Raw genomic sequence first — 19743 nt, 5'->3', positions numbered from 1 at the left:
TCACTACATCAAGTGCCCTTAATGCCCATCACCTAGGTACCCCATTCCCCCTCCAATAATCCTCAGTTTGTACCCTATGATTGAGTGTCTTATGGTTTGTCTCCCTCTCTGATTTTATTTTTCCCTTCCTTCCTCTATGTTCATCTATTTTTGTTTCTTAAATTCTACATGCATGAAGTCATATGATATTTGTCTTTCTCTGACTGATTTCACTTAGCATAATATCCTCTAGTTCCATCAACATCGTTGCAAATGGCAAGATTTCTTTCTTTTTGATGGCTGAGTAACATTCCACAGTATATGTTTGTGTGTATACCACATTGATGAACATGTGGGCTCCTTCCATATTTTGACTATTGTGAACATTGTTGCTGTAAACACTGAGGCACATGTGCCCACTTAAAGCACTATGTGGTACAATTGCTGGGTCACAGGGTAGTTCTATTTTTAATGTTTTAAGGAACCTGTTTTCCAGAGTGGCTGCACCAGGTTGCATTCCTACCTACAGTGTAAGAGGGTTCCCTTTCTCCCCAGCCTTGTCAACATCTGTTGTTTTCTGGGTTGTTAATTTTAGCCATCCTGACAGATGTGATATGGTATCTCACTGTGGTTTTGATTTGGATTTCCCTGATTCTGCGTGATATTGGGCACTTAATTTGTTGGATTCATATGTCTTTTGGGCATCTGTATATCTTCTATATAGAAATGTCCAGTCATGTCTCCTGCCCATTTCTTTTTTTTTTTTTAATATTTTATTTATTTATTTGACAGACAGAGATCACAAGTAGGCAGAGAGGCAGAGAGAGAGAGAGAGAGAGAGAGGGAAGCAGGCTTCCTGCTGAGCAGACAGCCCAATGCAGGGCTCGATCCCAGGACCCTGGGATCATAACCTGAGCTGAAGGCAGAGGCTTTAACCCACTGAGCCACCCAGGCACCCCTCCTGCCCATTTCTTGACTGGATTTTGGGTGTTGAGTTTGGAAGTTCTTTCTGGATTTTGAAAACTTGCTCTTTATCTGAAAAGACATTTGCAGATATTTTCTCCCATTCTGTAGGCTGCCTTTTAGTTTCATTGACTGTTTCCTTTGCTGAACAAAGGCTTTTTTTTTTTTTCCTTGATGAAGTCCCAATAGTTCATTTTTGCCTGTTTCTCTTGCCCCTGGAGATGTGTCTAGCAAGAAATTGCATAGCCATTGTTAAAGAAGTTGTTGCCTGTGCTCTCCTCTAGGATTTTGATGGATTCCTGCCTCACATTTGGGTGTTTCTTTGATTTTGAGTTTATTTTTGTGTATGGTGTAAGAAAGTGGTTCAGTTTCATTCTTCTGCATGTGGCTGTCCAATTTTCCCAACAACATTTGTTAAAGAGACTGTCTTTTATCCATTGGCTATTCTTTTCTGCTTTGTCAAAGTTCACCATATAGTTGTGTGTCCTTTTCTGGTTTCTCTATTCTGTTCCATTGATCTGTGTCTTTTTTTGTGCCAAAACAAAACACTGTCTTGATGATTACAACTTTGTAATATAGTTTGATGCCCCTGGCTTTGGTTTTCTTTGTTGACATTCCTTTGGCTTTTTGAGGTATTTCTGCATCCATACAAATTTTCAGATTGTTTGTTCCAGTTTTCTGAAAAATGTTGATGGTGTTTTGATAGGGATTGTGTTGTGTATGTAGATTGCTTTGGTTATTACAGACAGTTTAACAATATTTGTTCTTCTAATCTATGAGCATGGGATGTTTTCCCATTTCTTTGTGTCTTCCTCAATTTCTTTCATAAGAAAATAGTTACATAGTTTTCAGAGTACAGATCCTTTACTTCTTTCATTGGGTTTATTCTTAGATACCTTACAGTTTTTTGTTTTTTTTTTTTTATTATTTATTTGACAGATAGAGATCACAAGTAGGGAGAGAGGCAGGCAGAGAGAGAGAGAGGAGGAAGCAGGCTCCCTGCCAAGCAGAGAGCCCGATGCGGGGCTCGATCCCAGGACACTGGGATCATGACCTGAGCTGAAGGCAGAGGCTTTAACCCACCGAGCCACCCAGGCGCCCCGATACCTTACAGTTTTAGTGCAGTTGTAAATGGGATCGATTCCTTGATCTTTCTTCTGCCTCATTGTGATATAGAAATGCATTGTGATAATGTATAGAAATGCAACTGACTTCTATGCATTGATTTTGTATCCTGTGACTTTGTTGAATTCTTGTATGAGTTCTAGCAAATTTGGGGTCTTTGGGTTTTTTATGTAGAGTATCATGACATCTGTGAAGAGTGAGGGTTTGACTTCTTCCTTGTCATTTTAGATAATTTTTATTTCTTTTGTTGTAAGAGGTAGGCCTTCCAGTACTATGTTGAACAACAGTGGTGAGATTGGATATCCCTATTATGTTCCTGACCTTTATTTAACTCTAGGATTTGATCTTTTAATATAATTTGGCTTTAAATTATGGAAAATATTTATATATCCAAAGCTAACTCTACAAAAACAGGGAAATGAGACCTTTCTTTATGCACTTTTTACCCTATCTTACCCTACCTATACATACACATACATAACCATCCCATTTTATTTTTTTGGTTTATATTTCTGTACTTGTTTTTAATATAAAGTATATACACATATGCATGATTGTGTCATCCACCCTTCTTTAGATAAAGTGGAAGCACACTTTTACAATATTTTTATTTAATAATACATCCAGAAAGCTATTAATATCATTGCCTGTGGTAAGTACCATAGCATTACATTGGGTGCACATATTAAAATTTATTCAATTAATCCCTTATTGAAGGATATCTAAATTTGATGCATTCATTCACTATTGGCTTAAATTGTTTCTTTTTCTAGCTTTATTAATTATATTTGTTATCTGTTTCTTTTTTGTTTTTACCTCTTTAATAAAAATCTGTTTATTATAAATTTTCTCTTATAAACTTATCCTATAAATTCCATTTGCTTTGTTTTCATTATTTTTGAAGTGTTCTGAAAATTTAGTCTGTACTTTTCCAAAGATCCACCAGTTGACTAATAACATCTTTGAAATTTCAATTTGAATTTGAAAAATGAAAATTTGAATTGTTATGGATTTCTAATATTACTGTATTATGGTCAGAATGATCTGTCTAGTATTTCTTTAATTTGTTTTTGTTTTTGTTTTTTTTAAGATTTTATTTGCTCATCTGAGAGAAAGAACATGAAAGAGAGCATTAGTAGGGAGGTGGGGGAGGCAGAAGAAGAAGGAGAAGCAGACACCCTGCCTGATGATGATGCAGGGCTCTATCCCAGGACACTAGGATCATGATCTGAGCCGAAGGCAGATGCTTAAAAAATTGATCCACCTAGGCACCCCTGTTATTTTACTTGTTAATATGAATCTTTCTTGGTGGTTTGAGGGACAGTATTTATAAATATACCATTTGCAACTGAAATCTCAAACAAGAGAGCACCATCACTGCTACAGAAATTTCCTTCATGCCCCTTATTTTTCAATTCCTATACCCTTCACCCTGAGACAAAAAAATAATAATTCTGATTATTTTCTGGCACATAGTCTTCTGGCTTCTTCTAGAAACTCATTATACAATGACTAGTTTAATATGCAATGCTATAAAGTTACTTTCAAATTTTTTCTAACATAAAATTTAAAACTATAAATTTAGCCAATTATTTTTATGCCTGCATCCTATGAATTTTGATGTTATGCTCTCTAGTTCAAAATGTTTTCATCTCGTGTATCTCTCTATGTGTGTGTGGGTGAGAGAGAGAGATCTTCCATCTCTGAATTATTTTTGTGTGTAGTAAAACTCAACAAAATTTATAGTTTTCAGAGATATGTAATTGATTACTCTAATTGCATTTTAGTCACAAAACTATAATATTTAGCTTTTTAAATTATTTGACATTTGCTTTAAGTTTCATCAAGTGATATATCTTGCTGAATGTACCATGTCCAACTAAAATGACTGCATATCATTAAATTGTCAGGTTTAATGTTCTATACTTCACAATAAATTTCAGGTGATTGACTGAGAATGCTTTTCAGATTTTCTATGTTTCCCCTGCTTTTTTTTTCTAGTTGTTTTTATTAATTTCTGAAAGACAAAGTTAGTATCATATAATCTGTTTGTGATATATCATATTTCTCTATACCTATCAATTCTTGTTTCATATACTTAGAAGTTCTTTTATTTGGACATACATATTTTTAACTGTTTGAAATTTCTGAATAATTCATCTTTCATCATTATGAAATACTGCCGTTTATCTCTTGCAATTTACATCTGTGGTGAAATCTACTTTTGTCCCATATTATTCTAGCACATACAATCTACTTAAGCTCCTTATGCTTTGGGTTGGTATGTATTTTTCTATCCAATCATTTCCAACATATCTATTTGACTTTATTTAAAATGTATCATTTGGGGCATCTGAGTGGCTCAGTCGGTTAAGCGGCTGCCTTCCACTCAGGTCATGATCCCAGGGTCCTGGGATCGAGTCCCACATTGGGCTCCCTGCTCAGCAGGGAGCCTGGCTTCTCCCTCTCCCTCTGCCTGCTGTTCTGCCTACTTGTCTTCTCTCTCCAGCTCTCTAATAAATAAATGAAGTATTTAATTTTTTTTTTTAAATTGAAAAAATAAAATGTATCCTTTGTAGAATTATTTTTCTCCATTCTGTCATCATTACATTTAACTGGTATATTTCATTCATTACTACTTACTGTAATTATTATTGAAGTTAGATTTAATTTCAGAATTTCATTTTAATTTATTGCTTATTATTCTCTTTTTTATTTCTGTCCTTCTTTTCTTGTCTTCTTTGAACTACTGAAATACTTTTAGACTTTCATTTTAGTTTATTTAATACCATTTTAGATAAAACTATTTGCACAATTTTTGGTGCCTGTTTTATGGATTAAAATACACCTCTATATATTTTCATAGTCCCCCAGAAAAAATGTATTTACACCTAACAGAAAATGTGGAAATCTTGTGACCATATATAACAATTTACCTACCCCAAGTCCTTTACACTATAGTTGTTATATATACGTATGTTATGACTGTATGTTTTAAATCCCACAAAACAATAATAAAATTTTGTCTCAAAACAACTGTATATTGTTAAAAATATTAAAAGGAAAACACATCCTTTTATTAATCATTTTATCTGTTGTTATTTCCTCCAGATTCAAGTTTCCATTGCATATCATTATCTTTCATTTTATTCTTTTTTTAATTTCATATTTTTTTCAAAATTTTTCATTTAAAAAAACTTCTTTTACCATTTCTTAAAGTGCAGGTTTTCTGGCAAAGAAATTCTCTTTCATCTACATGAAAACATCATTACATCAATTTCGTTTTTAAAAGATATTCTCAGTGGCTGCAGAAATCAATTTCAGTGGTACTTAAAAATATACCATTCCAATGTCTTCAGGCCTCTGTTGTTTCTGATAAGAAGTCAATATTGTTCAAATAATAAACCTTTGTGTAAATCATGCTGTTTTGTTTTGTTTTGTTTTCTTTTGTTTTTTTCTGGCTACTTTTAAGATTCATCTTGATTTTCTCTTTATCTTTGGTTTTTAGTGGTTTAACAATATGCTTAGGTCATTTTCTTTGTTTTATTCTACTTGTGTTTTGGTCAGCTTCTCAAATCTGTTAAATTTGTATCTATCAATACTTTTGCAAAAATTTCACCTATTATTTCTTCAAATATTACATATCTCTCTCTGAGACACTGAGTACAGATATGTTAGTTTTTAATATTGTTCCACATATCCCAGAACACTCTTCACTGATTTTTTCACTCTCTCTCGAATTTGCACAGAAAAATAAATAAATAAATAAATAAATAAAAACCCAAACATTTTTATCAGTCTAGGCTTATATAACTGATAATAAAGATTCAAAGTTGTTTTTGATGGAATAACATTTTAGCATTAAAAGTGGTGAAGTTTATTATAGTGTGTTTTCACATTCAAATGACTTCAATCTGTGTACTGATTTGTACATGTATATATTATTAATCTTTAATAGAAGCTAGTAAACTATGGCCCAAGGTCTGGCCATCTGTTTTTTTTAAATAAAGTTTTATTAGGTTACAGTCACATCCTTTTATTTTCATATTTTCCACGGCTGCTTTTGTACTACAATCTCAGAGTTAAGCATTGCAAAAGAGACCATAAAAACCAGATGCCTACGGGGTGTCTGGGTGGCTCAGTTGGTTAAGGGTCCAACTCTTCTTTTCAGCTTTGATGACAATCTCAAGGTCCTAGGATCAAGCCCCATGTCGGGCTTTAATGCTCAACAGAATCTGCTTGAGATTCTCTCCCTCTCCCTGCCTCTACGCCTGCACACATGCTCTCTCTAACAAATAAATAAATCTTAAAAAAAAAAAGAACCAGATGCCTAAAATATTATTATTTGATAATCTTTAAAGGAAAAGTTTGATAATTCCTGACTGATCTAAAATAAAGATAATTGGAAAATATACCATAATCTTTATATAAATGAGCTTAAAAGACTCAGATTTATTGTTAGAAACAAACCATAGACAATTTTTTGAAAATCATTTGCAGATAATTAATTAATAATACATCAATGAATACTTTCTCCCTAAGAAAACATTTCATCTATTATCTACTTTAGAATATAAAAGACACCAGAAATATTATTTTTTTCAAATATGAAAAGAAAATGATCACCAGTATTAAATGAAATAGTAATAACTGAAAATTAGTCTGGTGAAATCCATTATGGGCTGACTATTGTTTAAGGAAGAAAAAATAAATTTTAAAAAACTTGAGAAGAAGTCAGGTAATGTTCTATTACTTGTCACTTGTCTAGTATCTGGATTAATTCACTTTAAAACTGAAAATTAAAATTTTGGTGATATGGTAAATATGTATCAAGAGTTATAAAAGCAATAAAAATATGTTTTCCTAAATAAAAAAGCTAATAAGCACTATCATTAAGAGATAAAATTATGCAAAGAATTTTTTCAAAAAAAGTCAAAATAAACCATACATAAGACATTCCTATAAATAAGAATTCAGGAGGCATCATTAGATTTCTAAGTACTGAATTTAATCATCATGTAAAGATTATCAAGCATTTTAAAGATATTAATAAATGGGAAAGTAGGTTCAGTGCACCCATTACATACAAATAGATTACAGGTGAAATCAATATAGCATTTTATATGAATAAAAATAAGTTTCTGAAAATATTCAAAAGTTGGACAGAAAATAACTTTCCTAGTTGAAGAAACTAAACTTTGGCTCATTACCTCAGGAAAAGATTCAGAAAACCAGATTTACTCAGATCTGTGGGTGACAGGTTCTAGAACAGAAACTTTATCACATTAACAGGAAAGGAGATTCTAGAACAAGCTACCTTGAACTGAAAATTCAATCCCTTCATTTACAGTGAATGGAGGAGACTAACGAGTAGAAGCTCTACAGCAGTTGGCCAAAAGTCAACCAAAATTTACTTAAGATCTTAAAAAAGACTACTGTATATACATTTCTTTAACTAGCACTTGCTATATTAAAGTCATACTTAAAAGATTTTATTTATGTCAAAGAATTAAGACAAGAACTAACATTTATGTACTGCTTAATCTGCCTAAAGAACTGTTCTAAGTGCTTTAAAACAGTAAATTATTTAATCTTCACAAGATTTTGTCAGCTTCTCTATAAGCCCAGACCTCCACCATCCTAGAAACCTGTTCCTAACTCCTGCTCTACTGCAAAACCAAATTTTAAAGAGATAAATACTTTGTTTTGCAAAATTTCAGAGTCTCCAAGCCATCTTCACTGTTCACACAAACTACAAGTCTGGGGGTCCCCGAAACCACCTTCCAGTTTGATAATTTACTCAGACTCAAAGAACTCACTAAAAGCTGTTATATTCACAGTTACTATTTAATAGACTGAAAAGATACAGTTTATAATCAGCTACAGGAAGAAATTTATGACATAGAGTCTATGAAATTTCCATGTTTAAAACTTGTAGTAGAACTCTTCCAGGGGAGACATGAACACCACCAATAGCTCCCAGGATTGAAGTTTAACAATATACATGGAGTATAATAACAAGGAAAGTCATCCAAGTCTTGGTATCCAGAGTTTAATAGGGTTTTCGTCACATAGACATGTCTGACTCAATGTGCCGGACCTAAGTCTCCAGCCTCTCCAGAGGTCCAAAGCTCCCACAATAAATAACTGTCAACATATACTATCAGACATGTCCCAAGGCCCCAGGCCAATAAAGACATGTTATCAGGCAGGATATCCCAAGCATTTAGAGATTACCTTCCCGAATATGAGGGCAAAGACCAACCTCTGTTTGGGTGAGTTTAATTTTTTAACACTAGTTCACAGCTACAGTTCATCTGGGTTGGGCTCCTTGTGATCATAGAAACACATAAGATACAGAAGGAAAATATGTTTTAAGATTTTAATTAAAGGAAATAGTGATAGAACTAAATGACAGACACATTAAAAATTACATCCAGTTGCACATTCCATCTTAACCAAATATGCTACTTCTTTAAACTGCAAACTTAAAATCACTTCCAAATTATTATATGATTTCAAAAGTTTCCTGCATATTTTCCTGTGCTTAAAAATGGAAAATATCTTTGGTAAGGAAATACATACTCAAAATGATTATTATAACTTGTTCCCTTCCTGTCATATATGCAAGAGACTTATAAGAAAGATACAACCTAAAATATAATAACAAGTTAGCATGCTGCAATTTCATGTCTTGCAAAACTATCATTTTCCTTAATTATTAATAACATTCTTATTAACAAAACATTCAGGGAAGTTGTAAAGGACAAGTACAAACCCTTGTTTTGTACTCAACATAGGGTACAAGAATGACAAAGTAAAAAAAGCACAGTGCAGAGTAGCTAAATTATGCAGGCACAATTTGTAACACTTTATATAAATATGTTTTCTGGCTTTATGAGTTGAAATTAAAAAGTAAATATACCTTTAAATAAGCTTACTATGCCAAACTAACCATGGTAAACTCCATGTATCAGTGGAGAAATACACTTATTGGATTATGTTATAAACATGCATAAATCATATATTTTGCCTGTTCTGGATACTGTACATAATGTGGTAATGTAGAGTTTCCTTTCAATATTTACAGTACAGCTATTAGGATATAGTAGCTGCTAGCATTCTGATATCTAGCCTTAATGACTACTTGCACTGAAAATAAAATGCATCATTTTGGACGCTCATTTTCAATTTCATCCGCCAAGTGGAAAGGTATCATGTGTAAGATCAAGAGTGATCTGACCAAACACACAAATCAGATTATACTCTTACCACCACTAAAATTTTAAACCATTGACAGCACATAATATATCATTCAAAGGTTTCCAATTTTTTGCAACATTTTTCTACAGCCCACAGGAGAATTTCTTTTAGCAGGCTAATGAAATCCAACTAGTTGGGTATTTTATTTAATACCAGCTTGATTGATGTCATGTTTATAATGTCATTAATCAACTTCCTCAATTTTTATTAACAGATTCATGATAAGTAACACATTTTGTATTGTCTATTTTGTGCATTGAACCTATATTAAAAATAAATTTATTTTTCAGAGGTGTCTCATAGAAAGTCTCAAAGGGACAATTATTACCTAATGTACTCCAATTCTTTGGCTAAACACTAAAACTATAATTTCTGATAATTAAGCCCAAACCATATACTTTTAAAGATATTGTGTTGAGATTTATCTGTTAAACCACACAGTGGTTTAGGGGCAGGAAGGAGAGAATCACTCTTTTTTGAATATATTTTCTGCTCTTGGTAAAAACTGGTCATGCAAAAGGTGGTGAATGAATAGATTTTGAATAAAATTAATTTAGATATATGCTATAGGACTTCAATAAAAGATATCTATGGCTTGCCTCGGGCTTGTGCAAAGTGTTAAACATTTCTCATGATAACTAATCTAATAACCACCCAATAACAGAATGAAAGATTTAATCACAATCTATTAGTTCCCCTACTTTCACAACATTCATTATGTGCACAGTTATCAAAGGTCAACTATCAGATATGCATATCACTCAACACTTTCTTAAGATAACAGAAAATACAAACTACAGGCCAAAGTAAAATGTAGGCCACAGTTGATGCTTCTAAATGTGTTTCACCATAAATATCAGAAAAGTGCATAATTCTAAAACTATGAGAAGAAATTTAAGTGGAAATAGCATGTTTGTCACCTCAGACATTTTTATTTTTACTTTTTAGATGGAAGGGTCACAAGTGTATTCATTTGTATAAACTCTACAGCAAAGTCAGGTGAAGTTAAATAGTGGGAAAATTCATATTAGCAGCAAGTAATCAGTAAGACAATGAAATGTTTTATTTTTTAATTTAGAATTCTAGTTTTTACTTATTTGCTAATATATTATTTTATTTGATTTTTTTTACAAATGTGACTACTTAATACAGTGAATAGATTAAAGTATTTTTTATTTTCTTGAAGATTGAAAGAATTTTCTTTTGTTGCAAGGTATGTTATTTTTTTATTTTATTTTTTTATTTCCCCACCCAAAAATTATTTTTGGTAAAAGGCAGAAAATTAATTTTTCTACAAGGAAAATCTGTTTCTACATGATAACACGAGAGTCTTAATATATATTCTATATTTTAAAAATATAAAAATAATGGATATATGGGAATAACAGATTAGATAACTAACTTTATGAAGCCATGATTAAATCAAGAAGCAGCACATACATGCCTAAGTTATCCAAATTAAAAATATATATAAAATGAATAAGATCTGTAAAAAAATGTATATAAACAGCACAAATACTGTGACACTGAATCATTATATATTACATGTACATATAACTAGTACTGTTACTATTAAACCTTTGGGACACTCAGTTTTATGCCCAAGATGACATCAGTATGTCTTTAAAATCTTCTCTTCTTCCTGTATGGGAAGGTATTTTTGAAACTAATTTTCTCATGTAATGGTCAAACACAGAAAACCTCTTCTACAAGTCAACTGATGAGACTTTAAGTGCTTTTTCTCTCATAAGTTTTTGGACATAACACACAATGAGATACTTCAAGGGGCTACAACAAATACTACGACTTTTAAAAGTTATTACATCAAGCCTTTAGATGGGGTTTGACTGATGAAACTTTATGATGTGCTTGAGTAAGACACCAAAGGGATCACAAGTGAGCTAATACTTTGCCCAACCACTGTAGACAGCCATTCAGATTAGGTTCAATCCAGCGAGTGCTCATTACCATCAGCCCTTCTGTATTCTGCTTCCTACTCTTTCACAAAACTCATTCTTATGGTGCACATCCTAGTTAGTTGATACACAACTTCAAAACTCTGATTAGCACACTGAGCAAGAAGAGCAGCAAATTCTTAGTTGGTGAAGATCTTCAGAGTGCAGCCTGGTGGAAGTTTACACTCTGCTGCAGTGTGCTGGCTTGATCTCTGATTACACCTGGGGCTCTGCACAAAGACTACACTATCACTTAGGTACTCAGTGAAAAATTCCCCATTTATCTGATATAAGAACACTCCTCTCCCTATATGTATTCTTTTCATTTCTACAGTACCATTTTGCTTAATATTGGAGAATAATCCTGTGCAGAACCTTTCTAAATTTGTTAGATCTGTGATAGCATCTACAATGAGTGAGAGCTGCAATGCATGGAAAGTCTTCCCAACTCTCTGGTTTAATTCATTATATGCTACTGAACAGCAAAATACAGCTTCTGAGTAACTGGCTGCAAATTCAAACAATGATTAACAGAGAAAGAGTAATAGGAGGTAGTTCTACGGGAGATCCTATATCCATACGTTAGTTCATCTGCTGATCACCTGTTTTTCCATCTTTCCTATACATCCAGGAAATGAAGTTTCCAAGATGTAATTACTCTGTGGCTTGGTTCCCACTGGGAAATTACTGTTTTCTGGAATGGAATAGGCATAATCTAGAGGTGGCAGTTCGGTTAGGATTTCAGCATTGGAGGCAAAACTTGTGTCTCAAATCTCTGGTAGTAGTAAACATACTTCATCCTTTTAGAGATTAAAAGCACATTCACAGTTTACAATTGCTTTGAGTTCATGATGACTCTGAAGATCAGGCCAGAACCACAATCAACAGCTCATAAAATGTGGCCATCCTTTTCAATGAGATACTTGAAGACAACCATCAAGAAACCTGTTTGCTCAAAGAAGCTGTGCAGAGCTCTCTTATCCCACTGATCTATCATATTTGATGTATTCAGTCTCCAAATTTCAAAGCAGGTGCTTGATATGGTAACACATTTCGTATTACAATTTTGAGTGGTGATGGTTTTGTCAAGCTCATCTAATTGACCTGTTTTCTTTAGTTTCTTCTCCAGACTTTTAACTGCTTTCTCATACTACTTTTCTGCCTTGGCCCACTCTTCTCGTCTCTACCTGCTCCTCCAGGTCTACCAGATGATTTCTTCTACTCCAGCCATGTCTTCACAACTGGTGGAGTAAATAGCAAGATGGACAAGTTCTTACCAAAGGCAGTAGTCCACATTAAGAAAATAACCTTCTTTATGTAACCCAAAGCACTGCTGATCACCTGACCCTCAATAACTCAGCCTGGGGCCCCTTCTGTGGTCTCTTGTCTACACCCTAGGTTGAGGCCTGCTGAGGGCTACTGCCCTAGTCCAAATTCCATAGTCAAGTCAGGAGTAGACACTTGCTCACCCCTTGGGAAGGCTTGGGGGCTGCCCCACGGGAAGGCCCCAAGGACCAGGCAAACCCTTGAGCAGAAGAAGGTTTCACAGAGGGTCTGGTACAAAGTTTGTTTTTAAAAATGACATGATTAGTCCCTGTTGTTTTAAAAACACAGAACAGGGACGCCTCTGCCGTCGGCTCAGGTCATGATCTCAGTGTCCTGGGATTGAGCCCCGCATCAGGCTCTCTGCTCAGCGGGGAGCCTGCTTCCCCCTCTCTCTCTATGTGCAACTCTGCCTACTTGTGATCTCTCTCTCTCTCTGTCAAATAAATAAAATCTTTTAAAAAAAATGACACATTCATTTTTAGAGATTATAAAAAGCAGACTTTTTTTGAAGTATACAGTCAACAAACAACCTTATGTCACAAGTCATAAGAACTTTTATAAAATTAACTCTATAATACTTTGATTTGAATTCAGATTTTTAAAAAAATTTATTTAAAACTCTAATTATAGTATACATTTTTTTAAAGATTTATTTATTTGACAGAAACCACAGGTAGGCAGAAAGGCAGGCAGAAAGAGAGAGGAAGGAAAGCAGGCTCTCTGCTGAGTGGAGAGTCCGATGTGGGGCTCAATCCCAGGACTCTGGTATCATGACCTGAGCTGAAGGCAGAGGCTTTAACCCACTGAGTCACCCAGGCACCCCAAATTATAGTATATTATTAATAGCAGAATCCAACTTGTCCCCATACCATCACACACAAAATCTGCCATATTATAGCTCAAATCTGTGTGTCTGTATCTGAAGTCATTTATCCTCCAATACAAATTTGCCAGGCTGGTGCTTTTTACTTTTACTTTGTCTAAACCAATGATTATCAACAGCAACTACCCTAATTCCTACCCAGAAGCCAATGTGTCATTATTCAGTGGCCTATTTCTTACCTCATGCTAATATCTAACAAACTAAATGTGGATTCTATTTTCTAAATTCTTCTTAATTTTTCTCTTGCTACTTGCCACTAATTTCATCTCGCTGTCATTGATTCTTTGCTGAATTTTGCAAGTTATCACTGTTCCCTTACAGGTCACTCTCCACATTTTATTCAAATTGTAATTCCAAAAAAAAAAAAAAAATTGTAATTCCCCTTCCTTGAAAATATTCAGCAAATCCATTCTTACCAAATTGCCATATGTCTCTTATTTGCTTTACTGACATCCCATGTAATTCACCACAGACACACAAAAAAAACCATTGTGATTGCATATCTGTTGTCTCTGTGTTCTTCAGGATAGACTACCTTCCTAAGGTAGATGACTTCAAAAGTATCCTGAATATTTTCCTACACCTAAAAACTAGAAAATATCTTTGGTAAAAATAAGTAAGTTACATAATACTCTCTCTACATTTACTAATTGTGTAAACTTGGCCAAGTTACTTAAACACTACATCAGTTCTCTCATTTATTAAACAAAGATAGTAATACAATTTCTCACATGGGGTTGCTATGAAGATTTCATATATTTATATGTTAAAGAACACAGAACAGTGTCAGGATCATGTTAAGCACTACAAAAATATTAAGTAGTGTATGAAAACAAGAAATATTTCTTACTCATCATTATCTAAGAAAGTAGTTTATGCTAAATTACTATATGCTAATAGATATATACAATTAGTGAAATGATAAATAAACTCAAAAGGATTATTAAATGAATCAACAGATGTTGATTTTTCTTTCTGACCCCCCCCCCCAAAGAAAAAGAAAAGAAAAGAAAAACAAACTGGAGGATATGGTGAAATTTTCTATGCAGAATCATTATTATCCAAAAATATTAAATACTTAATGCAGTGATATTTACATGTTATAAATATATTAAACTAAATAAGTTTTTATCTTTATCAATTCCATCATCATGTTTAGAAAATGAACGGAAGCAGTTTTATTTCTACCATTTTTATAATTGGTTATATTCTTATTCAAGATAACCAAACTACCATGCTATTCTATAACTAAAGGCATTAGGTTTCAAGACATAAAGATTTTTATCAATTACCATTAAAATAATAGTGTTGAATTCTTTTTCTTGATTTTGTAAGGTATCACCCTATATTACTTTAGGATTGGAATGTCCCTTGCACATAACTAAGCTACATATTTTAATGGTACAATTTTTTTAGTGGTGCTAACAAAAGTCCTTTTACAAGTACAAACTCCACTGTGAAATTATTATTCAGATGTAGACTAAGTGTGTCAAGTACGAGATCACATTATTAGCCTTCAAATATTTTCATGAATTTCTTTTACCAGTCTCTTCTCAAAACATTACCCTAAATCATCTTCTCTGGAAGAGTGCCAGTTTTTATTACAGTAAGTTGGAGTAAATATTCTGGAATGCGAGGCACTCCCTGTAAAAGGCTGACCCAACAGTGTGGTTGCAGGCAGCCAGAGAGCAGCCGGAGATGTCAATATACAATAACATTTAGGAATTCTCATTTGAAATATTTTTTTTTGTTTTTACAAGTGTAATTAATAAATAAGCTGTATCAGCTTTCTGCAACCCAATACTCTGTGATCCAATCTCTGTTCACCTAAAGATGTTACCCTGGGGAAGCTCATTCTGGAATCTTCTTCTTACTGCCAAAGCAACCCAAGGAGTTCCCATTTCTGATGCTTACTTGAGGAAAATAGACCTGCGTGCTCTTATAGAATTCTGAATATACTTTCAATAGAAACCAGGTTACAATCTGTGGTCAGTAGCAATAGAAATGCTGCAGTCAAATCTTCTATATCATTGTAGTAAATAGGATTTGTGAACTTGCTTCAACAATTAATCACCTTTTACAGTACTGTTTATAAGAGGAACTTAAAAATCTGCATTTCAAAGTGCTAAACTTCTTTGCAGGCAGCTATTAGAACATAACAAAAATGTTAGTGGGGAAATACTCCTAAATTAATATCCAACAATGAGAACTTCTACTATAATATTGACCACAATGTAATAAATTATTTGTCAGCTTTAACTGCACTGAATTCAGTGACCGAGAAAATTACTGAGTCTTAGTGTTTATAGCTGCTTTTAATTTCTGATTAATACCTGTTGTTTGAGAAACACAGAACAGGGGTGCCTGGGTGGCTCAGTGGGTTAAAGCCTCTGCCTTCGGCTCGGGTCATGATCTCAGGGTCCTGGGATGGAGCCCCTCATTGGGCTCTCTGTTCAAGCAGGGAGCGTGCTTCCTCCTCTCTCTCTCTGCCTGCCTCTCTGCCTACTTGTGATCTCTGTCTGTCAAATAAATAAAACTCTTAAATAAATAAATAATAAAAACATAGAACAGTGAATTATGTCAAATATATTTGGCTAAAATCTTAAAGGGGAAAATCTGAAACATTGAAACAATTCAACTGAAAATAAATTTTAACTATGGATAGCTTTAGTTTACTGAAAACATCTCTAACAAATAACATAGATCATTAAAATTTAACTATTTGGTGGTAGTAGAGGCAGGAATGAGTCAATACTACTAAAGGATGAAGAACTTTGGCATTTTTCTTATCAGGAACATACATAAATTAAAAACACTACTTAAAAAATTTGGCAAGAAAACACATATTAAAGGATGTTCGCCAAAGTTCTTCCCATCATCCAAGAATCATCCTACAATCACTTTGCTATAAAACCTCAGGTTTTGAAATTTTATTAACTGTGAAGGAACTATATTGGGATTATTGGCCAGAACTTGCCATAGTTATTTTTACAGCACCAACTTCTCATCAATCAAGAAATTGTCATTTTTTTTCCCCCATGGAGTATATTGAAGTTCAGACTGCCTAAATGTCAGTGTGAAAGAGACTTACTCTCTTTGAGATGATGATCATGTACTTTCACTCTTGCTCATCATTTTCAACCATTTGACTAGATTTTGGCACTATCCTTCTGTGTGTGCACACGTGACATAGCAATGGAGGACGAGAATGCCAGAGGCTTCTTTATATTCCAGAGACATGAAATCACCAATGCACTGCAAGCAGTATCTTAAACAAAATAAATTCCAGCATTAATTCATTGAAATAATTGAAATAATTTTCTTGAATTGTTTTAATAGTTTCTATACAAATAATTCAACCTTTCAAGAACATTGCTCAATATCTGTATAGACAAAAGATGACTGCTTATATTATATATAGCCTACTCCTTGCTTTACAAGTTTTCTCAACTGATAAGCCTAAGAGTATTTCTATCACTTAACTGGTATGTTATGTATCTGATCCTTTTTTTGCCTTAGTTCTAGAAAAATAAGAAGTATTATTATGTTTTGTCATTAAGTTACCTTAGGTTCACTAATTTTTTTAGTAAAGTGTTAGCATTTTTATATATTGTGTATGTTGCATCTATTCTTTGAAATTTCAAGAATCATTGACATTTTATTTTTTTAAAATTTCTATTTATTTCTTATTTTTAATAAGCATACAATGTATTTTGATCCCCAGGGGTACAGGTCTGTGACATTTTATTTTTTATATCATGGGAAACTTTACGGTGTACCATAATCTTGAGATAGATTTATTTGACTAATTACTTAACTACTATAAAACTCACTACTATATTTAACTACTATAAAACCCACTATAAAATTTCATACAAGCATATGAAATTCCACACTGATCATTTTATCAAAAATAGAAACCTATACATGAAAGTATAAATACATGTATACATACTTGTATATACCTAAAATGTGGGACTTTCCTTATTATATTGTATAAGAAAGTAATCCATAATTTAATACATTTCTATGCACATGGAAAGCAGGAGAAGATGTTTTTTCTTGATACTTAGTGCAAGAGAACACTGTTGTGTTTGTTTAGCACCTGCTGTGCTGCCACGTGCCAATCCATGCTCTCCTCACTTTTTATTTGTACAAACATCAAACAGAAGGGACATTGAGTAGGATTATTTTATTTGAAATATAATTTCCTTATAACTAAATATCACTATAAGTCATTATGAAAACCTACTCATCTTTCAAGTTTTAGTTCATCTCCCACTTTCTGGTGGAGCATTGCTTACAGAGCTTCATTTCTCAGAAATGCAATGCTTTTAAGAATCAGTAAGCCCTTCAAATGTGTCAGTCCTTAAGTATCTTTTTTCGGTTGTTTAATTCTAAAATGTTGATTGCTTGGTGGTGTTGTATACAAATCTGTTTTTTTTACCTGGCATTTCGAAGAATTTATCTAAAGGATTTCTTGAGTAATTCATATATAATTTCCCCTCCAGTTTCATTTGAGATATAATTGACATATAATGTGGCATACAACCTGTTAATTTTACACCCTTGTATATTGCAGAATGATTATTACCTTACCTTCAGGTCCATCTTTTTTTTTTTTTCCATTTTATTTATTTTTTCAGCGTAACAGTATTCATTCTTTTTGCACAACACCCAGTGCTCCATGCAAAACGTGCCCTCCCCATTACCCACCACCTGTTCCCCCAACCTCCCACCCCTGACCCTTCAAAACCCTCAGGTTGCCCCAACCTCCCACCCCTGACCCTTCAAAACCCTCAGGTTGTTTTTCAGAGTCCATAGTCTCTTATGGTTCACCTCCCCTCCCCAATGTCTGTAGCCCGCTCCCCCTCTCCCAATCCCACCTCCCCCCAGCAACCCCCAGTTTGATTTCTGAGATTAAGAGTCATTTATGGTTTGTCTCCCTCCCAATCCCATCTTGTTTCATTTATTCTTCTCCTATCCCCCTACCCCCCCATGTTGCTTCTCCATGTCCTCATATCAGGGAGATCATATGATAGTTGTCTTTCTCCGATTGACTTATTTCACTAAGCATGATACGCTCTAGTTCCATCCACGTCGTCGCAAATGGCAAGATTTCATTTCTTTTGATGGCTGCATAGTATTCCATTGTGTATATATACCACTTCTTCTTTATCCATTCATCTGTTGATGGACATCTAGGTTCTTTCCATAGTTTGGCTATTGTAGACATTGCTGCTATAAACATTCGGGTACACGTGCCCCTTTGGATCACTATGTTTGTATCTTTAGGGTAAATACCCAGTAGTGCAATTGCTGGGTTGTAGGGTAGCTCTATTTTCAACATTTTGAGGAACCTCCATGCTGTTTTCCAGAGTGGTTGCACCAGCTTGCATTCCCACCAACAGTGGAGGAGGGTTCCCCTTTCTCCGCATCCTCGCCAGCATCTGGCATTTCCTGACTTGTTAATTTTAGCCATTCTGACTGGTGTGAGGTGATATCTCATTGTGGTTTTGATTTGTATTTCCCTGATGCCGAGTGACGTGGAGCACTTTTTCATGTGTCTGTTGGCCATCTGGATGTCTTCTTTGCAGAAATGTCTGTTCATGTCCTCTGCCCATTTCTTGATTGGATTGTTTGTTCTTTGGGTGTTCAGTTTGCTAAGTTCCTTATAGATTTTGGATACTAGCCCTTTATCTGATATGTCGTTTGCAAATATCTTCTCCCATTCTGTCGGTTGTCTTTTGGTTTTGTGAACTGTTTCCTTTGCTGTGCAAAAGCTTTTGATATTGATGAAATCCCAATAGTTCATTTTTGCCCTTGCTTCCCTTGCCTTTGCCGTTGTTCCTAGGAAGATGTTGCTATGGCTGAGGTCGAAGAGGTTGCTGCCTGCATTCTCCTCAAGGATTTTGATGGATTCCTTTCTCACATTGAGGTCCTTCATCCATTTGGAGTCTATTTCCGTGTGTGGTGTAAGGAAGTGGTCCAATTTCATTTTTCTGCATGTGGCTGTCCAATTTTCCCAGCACCATTTATTAAAGAGGCTGTCTTTTTTCCATTGGACATTCTTTCCTGCTTTGTCGAAGATTTAGTTGACCATAGAGTTGAGGGTCGATTTCTGGGCTCTCTATTCTGTTCCACTGATCTATGTGTCTGTGTTTGTGCCAATACCATGCTGTCTTGATGATGACAGCTTTCTAATAGAGCTTGAACTCCGGAATTGTGATGCTACCAACTTTGGCTTTC

At 34.2% G+C, this 19743-nt stretch overlaps 1 pseudogene; it reads right to left on the bottom strand.

The window, feature by feature from the left end:
• Nucleotides 1-11220: 11220 nt before the first annotated feature.
• LOC123940774 lies at nucleotides 11221-17948 on the bottom strand (annotated as a pseudogene).
• Nucleotides 17949-19743: the final 1795 nt, after the last annotated feature.

The sequence above is a fragment of the Meles meles genome, chromosome 4 (assembly GCF_922984935.1).
Source record: "Meles meles chromosome 4, mMelMel3.1 paternal haplotype, whole genome shotgun sequence".
Classification (NCBI taxonomy): domain Eukaryota; kingdom Metazoa; phylum Chordata; class Mammalia; order Carnivora; family Mustelidae; genus Meles; species Meles meles.
This window is presented reverse-complemented; position numbering and strand designations above follow the sequence as displayed.